The sequence below is a fragment of the Castanea sativa genome, chromosome 6, assembly GCF_040712315.1.
Source record: "Castanea sativa cultivar Marrone di Chiusa Pesio chromosome 6, ASM4071231v1".
Classification (NCBI taxonomy): Eukaryota; Viridiplantae; Streptophyta; class Magnoliopsida; order Fagales; family Fagaceae; genus Castanea; species Castanea sativa.
This window is the reverse complement of record NC_134018.1, coordinates 24,818,296-24,824,258: the sequence shown is the minus strand read 5'-3', so window position 1 is coordinate 24,824,258 and position 5,963 is coordinate 24,818,296. Positions and strand designations below refer to the sequence as shown.

General features: G+C 33.6%; 1 long non-coding RNA gene across 1 annotated transcript; it reads right to left on the bottom strand.

The window, feature by feature from the left end:
- Positions 1 to 3,669: 3,669 nt before the first annotated feature.
- LOC142641428 (uncharacterized) lies at positions 3,670 to 5,524 on the bottom strand. The gene is made up of 2 exons (XR_012845398.1): positions 5,239 to 5,524; positions 3,670 to 5,155 (listed from the first exon to the last, which is right to left on the bottom strand). It is a non-coding gene; the product is annotated as an uncharacterized LOC142641428 (long non-coding RNA).
- Positions 5,525 to 5,963: the final 439 nt, after the last annotated feature.

Here is a 5,963-nt window from a genome sequence, read left to right as displayed (position 1 = left end):
AGAGAGAAAAGAAACACAATAGTGGACAAACGTTCAGAAGTTTCTCAGATAGATAAGCAGAGAGAGAGAGAGAGAGAAGAATATCGAGGGGTGTATGTCCCACGATTAAACTCTTATTTGGGAGTTTGAGCATTCATAATTTGTTAATGAGTTTTGTTACTTATAGCAGTAAAGAATTAAAGGCTTGAAGTTGGACAGTGAAATCAAGACCCTATATACATGTCACGGAATGAGACCTAGCTAGCTCATACCTTTTTATTTTTTGCTTGAAGGAGTTGGTACCGTTACAAAACATGGGTTCTCTTTTCTGGGTTTGAAAGGGAAGAGATGCCAATTTGAAGAGCCTTTACTTGCTGAGGTTAGCAATACCCAAATTTTGAATTTTGAATTGATTAATAAAGCGTGTCATGTGGTGGACATGGGTCGGTTTCCATGAAATCTAAGCCATACAAAAAGAATGGATATGTGATTCATCTATTGAAAATCACACATATAAATATTGATTCAATGGTCGTTAAATCTATATCAATAGCCAAAGACATTATCATTACAACTTTCTGTGACTTTATACTGTAACCAAAGTGGCATGGTCGTTAAATCTATTTGAAACTTTTGGTTAGCTTATCATACACTACGGATCACCGAAGTTGCATTACAAGGGTTAAATAAATAAATAAATAAATAAGTAAAGGGATTAGGGGAGGAATCATGGGATTGGACTAACAGAAATAAATTCAATTCCAAGTTTTGAGCTCCTCTCGTGGAGAAAGTATATCCTGTTTCAGTAATACCAAGTCAGCATCTGGTTTGGTGTTTCTTCTCCAATAAATGATTGACACCTGTCCAACAAATCCAACTCAGTTTACTCCACCAACAAAAAATGAAAAGACAGTCTTGCCCCTGAAATGTTTTCAAAGCCCGCCACTTATTACTCTTTTAGCTCCTACAGTCCTTCTTCCTCTTTCAAAATTTTTCCCAAAATCAAACTTTGAAATTTTTTCAAACCCTTGCCACTTCCAGACTCTCTCTCCCTTTCAAATCTAATTCCCAAAATCAGATGGATTACTCCTCAGTCCTCTCTCTCCCAAGCTCCCTTCCAACCACAATTACCTCTTCCATTCCCCTTCCCCCACCTCTGCTGTGGGTTCTCATAGCCACTGCCGAGCATCACCAATCCAACGAGATCGGCCTTTGTATCTTCTAAAAACTCTGAAAATCACCTTTACTCTTTTTTCTAGCGTCACCTTCAGTTTGGAGAACCTACCCACTTTCTCACTCACCGATTTCGACACCCAGCAACGCAAATGGGTAATTTTTCCTTTCTATCTGTTTCTTTTTAGTGCTTATTTCACATCTTCTTCTTCATTTTCTTCTTATTTCTTTGCAATTAATTACGAGTTTTTCACTTATCACAAAGACTAAAAAAAAAAAGAAGGCAAAGGAACATTTGAGCGTGGAAAGGAGAAAGATAGGAATACTAGAACATGAAACATGTTGAATATGTGATAACCTGAACAAGATATTTATTTCTGATATATATCTCAGCTTTTGTGAAACAAAGAGCTGAAAAATACTCATCAGGGTATTGAAACTGATCTATATCTCTTTGAATTTGGTATTGGTACAGGGACATGATGCTTCTGTTCTGTTGGGTTTGCTGAAGGAATTCATTCCAATAAATAGTCTCTTTCTAAGAGTCTGCTCTAAGCTATTCAGTCTATCTCTTCCTTTGTCTTTTCTTAGCTTAAGTCTCTGGTTCTGTTATTATAAAATTATGAGTTCTGTGTGTTCAAGTTGTTCATTTACAATATTCTATTTTTCATTATTAGGCTAGACTAGTAATGAATTTTTAAGAAAATGCTCTTGATTTAGCTGGTGACAATGATTAAAGTCAAAATCATGAGAATGTAATTTTGGGTGAATACTATGAAATTAAACTTGGAGTGCAACTGAGTTCTGAAGAAAACCCTTGTGATCTAAAAAGTACAATAAATTAAAAGTTCTACCATTTGGATAATTTGAAAATAATCTTGCAGATGGCCTTCGGATTTTACATTTTCTTTTGTTTAATTTTAACCTCACAAAGGACTTCTTTTGTTCAATATTGACAAAATCATATTCAATTTTTGATGGTAAAGGGAATGCTAGTTGTGGGGCCACTTGCTTCTTACTACTAATAGTATATTTTCTTTGCCTGAAACCTTGATTTAGTCATGCTGTGGTCTATTTAATTTTCTTGATCATGAACTTAAATACAATTTGATATATTAAGTCCTTTAGGAACAAAAGCAGCTCTAGTACATATTAATTTTCTTGATCATTGTTAGAATTTTCAAATCCTGGTCCTTAGTAACAATTATCTTGTTTGTGGTAGTTTGTGTTCTAGCTCTTTATTTCTGAATTTGATCTCTATAAAATTTGAATGTCATTGGTGCAAGAATGTGATGTTTTTGTTTTGTCGAGTTTGCCAAAGGAATTGATTCTATGAGATAGTGTCTTTCTAAGACCTTCCTCTAAGGTATAAGTGCTCAACAACAAAAAATTTCCAGTCTTCTCTTTTTAAGTGTTAGCTTGGTTGTTATTATGAAATGATTATACCCAAAAAATGGGTATGAGATCTAGTTGAGTGTGCATCTGTTCATGGTTGGTTGAGTTATTATGGAAATTAATTATGAGAAATGCTAACGAGTGCTCTTAAGGCATTCGTTAACAATCCATTTTAAAAAAGTTTTGACATTATTTTTATGGGAAATGAAAAAAATGTCAAAATATTTTTTTTTTCCTTTTTCCATAAAAACTTTCTTTAAATGGATTATTAACCAATGTTCTAAGGGCATTCGTTAGCATTTTTCAATTATAATATTTAAATTTCAAGTTGTTCGTTTGTTAGAATCATTATGGAAAGCATGCTGGTACATATGTGCGGTTGGGATGATTGCTGAGATGAGTTGCTGCCTGCTGCTGAGTTATGTCCTGTGAGCTTTTGCGCTTGTGATGCTCGAGTTGATGTGCTGCGAAACATTAGCTTATCTCTACCGTTACTTGAAAGTAATTGACTAAGTGGCTATTGTGTACTTGACTTTGTTAGGGTGATAGTCATTGTAATTGTAACAAGTTGCTATAATTGTATCAACTAGAATATTAGTTGTATATTTTTATTGTTGTTCAGAGCAAAATTTTGCCAACTAATTGCATATTCTCAATTGAATGTTTTTTTATTTGAATCATAATTTATTGTATTTTGGTGTTACAACGATGATTTGACCAAGCTTAAATGCTTTCTCAATTTGTTGATGTGCAATCTTATGACATTGGAAAAAGGAAATGGAAGTTTTTGAGTTTGCTTTCTGCTGAGCATAATTGTCTAAGATTGTTGGTTTCCAATAGATGATTTGGTCACTTGTCCAAGACCTTTTGTGATTGAGAAGTTAATGCTTGGACATTATGGATAAAGAACTGAAGGTTTTAGAGAGTGAAAATGAGTGATTGTAAAATTATTATAGAGAAATCAAATAGTTTTTTTCTTAATTGTTGCTCCCTTTGCCGCAACTACAACATCTCATTATACAAGCTGCATCCTGTAAAGAACCTAATTGGTTCTTGATGAAAGAAATGGTTCTTGGAAGGAACCAAATTCTACAAAATAGAGAGTAAGAAGATGGAAAAGTGTTTAGAATAACAAGGAAACTTAACTTATTTCATTGATATTTCTTTATTTACAATGCAAGACCTTCTATACTATCATTACTAAAGCCGAACTAGGTAGCAATTTCCATTCATTGCCAAAAGATCATTACCCACATTTATTTCCATATGATCACCATAATTCTGCATTAGGAAAATTGATCAAACAAAAAGCTGAAATGCGTAGCAAATTTTGTAAAGGATCAATGAACAACTTTCATTAATAGATGACACTTGATCAAATTAATTGCTGTCGCATTGAGTATATCACCTGAAATCACACAAAATAATAAATTATAAAATGATCCTACACCACTTCTAAATAAAACAACCACTTTTTGTTTGCAAGGACCAAGAGAAGGATCCATCCCCACATGGGAGACATGAAAATGAACAAATTCATTCCTATTCACTTCCCCAGCTCAAACCTTCAAACTAGTAAAACCATTCTCATTGAAAAGAGTAAGGGAATGCCAATCCAAATCACATGGAAAACAAAAACAATATTTCATTCTCAACTTACTCCATAATTCAATATCTTTATATATATATATATATATATATATATATATATATATATATATATATATAATTCTTATTCAAAAAATAGAAATGTCACGGTCCAAGACCACAATGTATCCAAGACACTTCTAAGTATAACCCAATGTATCCTAAACAAAGACAACACCAAAGACCATAGATTTTGTGCATAGTGGCAATGAAGGAACAGATGGACAATATCTATCTCACCACCATCACAACCCTCCATTGGTTCCTATATGCCCCTGCCACTATTTCCTCCACTGCCACCACTACAATAATCCATCATCTCTCTGTTACCAAGTATCTCTTCACCTCATCTCTCTATTTTAACTAAAGTAAATGCATTACTATTCCAATTCCACTACCAGTGGTATACTAAAAATTACAACAACAAAAAACCACTACAAAGTATCAAAGTTTGAAACTTTCAAGTAAGCCAGCCTATAATACAAACTTAGATACATATAAAAGAAACAATCTTTAAAATGAATAGCTAAAAAAAGCAATCTTGCCCTAACAATTTAATAACTGAAACTCAAGCACACCCACCAAATACTTGTAATCAACTAATAAACAAAGAAGCTTTATGTTTCTACACATGAAACTACAACAAAAACATAACTTTAATTTAACCCAAAATAACTTCTTTTAAAAAAATTAACCCCTTACACTGTATTAAATATTTTATAAACAAAGGAGTCATCATCTTTAGTTGAGACATTTTATCAAACATATACAAGTGAATCTCACTTCCAAATGAATGTGTAAGGAATATAATTATAAAAGCTAAAACTAGTGAAAACGTAGAAATACGTCCATAAAAGAAAGTGGGAAATTAGGAATGCAATGTTAAAAATCAGACACGCATGTTATTACGTTGGCATCCCTGTGATTGTTCAAGATTCCTTTTCTATACACAAATGTGCACCTGTAATTTCAGAGAAAAAATAATTATAAATGAAATATGTTAAAAATGAAACCAAAAGGCAAAAGAAAATTAGAGAACAAAACCTTCTTGCATGTCTGGTGTTGGAGAAAGTATATCCTGTTTACAAAGGCCGATCTCTTTGGATCGGTGATGCTCGGCAGTGGCTGTGAGAACCCACAACGGAGGTGGGGGGGGGGGGGGGAATGGAAGGGGCAGTTGTGGTTGGAAGGGAGCTTGGGCGAGAGAAAGAGAGAGAGAGAGAGATAGAGAGAGAGAACTGAGGAGTAATCCATCTGATTTTTTGGGAATTAGATTTGAAAGAGAGAGAGTCTGGGAGTGGCAGGCGTTTGAAAAAATTTCAAGGTTTGATTTTGGGAATAAATTTGAAAGAGGAAGAAGGATTGGGAATAAGTGGCGGGCTTTGAAAACATTTCAGGGGCAAGATTGTCTTTTCATTTTTTGTTGGTGGAGTAAACTGAGTTGGATTTGTTGGACAGGTGTCAATCATTTATTAGAGAAGAAACACTAAATCAGATGCTGACTTGGTATTACTGAAACAGGATATACTTTCTCCCTCTGGTGGTCCACTCTGTTGGGTCTAGTCGTCTACCGGGAAGCTATCACGTGCATATTGGTCAAATTTCTGTCTTGATTAAAATTATTAAAAACAGAAAATATTATTACCCATTTGTTGTTGTATATTTCTTGTATGCTCCTTTTTTATATTGTATTTTAAAAATATAATTTCACAATTATAACTGAAATGGTGTTTTAAAAACAATTTCAGTTTAAGTGGCAATGTGTATAT